This window comes from Taudactylus pleione, unplaced genomic scaffold, assembly GCF_031769625.1.
Source record: "Taudactylus pleione unplaced genomic scaffold, aTauple2 ptg000250l, whole genome shotgun sequence".
In the NCBI taxonomy this organism is placed as follows: domain Eukaryota; kingdom Metazoa; phylum Chordata; class Amphibia; order Anura; family Myobatrachidae; genus Taudactylus; species Taudactylus pleione.
In genome coordinates, this window is record NW_028284652.1 from 9756686 (window position 1) to 9757433 (window position 748).

The 748-nt window shown below is 43.7% G+C and overlaps 1 pseudogene; it reads right to left on the reverse strand.

The window, feature by feature from the left end:
• Window positions 1–390: 390 nt before the first annotated feature.
• LOC148515395 (5S ribosomal RNA) lies at window positions 391–508 on the reverse strand (annotated as a pseudogene).
• Window positions 509–748: the final 240 nt, after the last annotated feature.

A 748-nucleotide genomic window follows, 5' to 3' on the forward strand; every position in this document is an offset into this window, starting at 1 on the left:
TAAACATACTGCGACTACAAATAGAAAATGGAGTGTATATGGCCAGATTCATGAATGGCTGGCTCATGTAAATAAATACTCAGACAGAGATGTGAGAGAAAGTAAGATAATACTATGAAAATAAAATTAAATGAGGCCACAAGTAGGGTGAAAGGGTTGGACAGTCATGCAGGCAAACTGTGCCATGGATCATACCCCGTCATGTGAGTATGAAAGAATGCAATATAGAAACAGGCAAATTGTGCCCATGGTATCATGCACCACCTAATGTAAAGAGACAGAAAAGGTAAATACAGAGAATGCATAGATAATATATTAATATAGGTAGCAAGAGTTGACAGAAATGGAAAGGGTGGGCATGTCAGATCAGGCGCAACCAAGGATACTAACAAGTTACAGCACCAGGTATTCCAAGGGGGTCTCCCACCCAAGTACTGGCCTGGCCTACACTGCTTAGCTTCAAAGATCAAACGGTATAAGGCATGTCCAGTGTAGTATGGCTGTAGCAAGAATATGTATAAACCAGTGTGTAATTCTCCAACAGCTCCACCAATTGAGACAGGAAAAACCATGCAGAGCCATGGAATAACATAGCATAGACATACTTAGTGCCAGATTAAGGTCCTCGTGGGCCTGGAGCTGAAATTTATGAAGGGCCTATTGCATGCTGCCGCAGAACGTGCATACTTGCTGACAATCAGCTCCCTCCTTCCGGGAGGGAGCAGATTGTCGGCTAACAGCGAGGGGC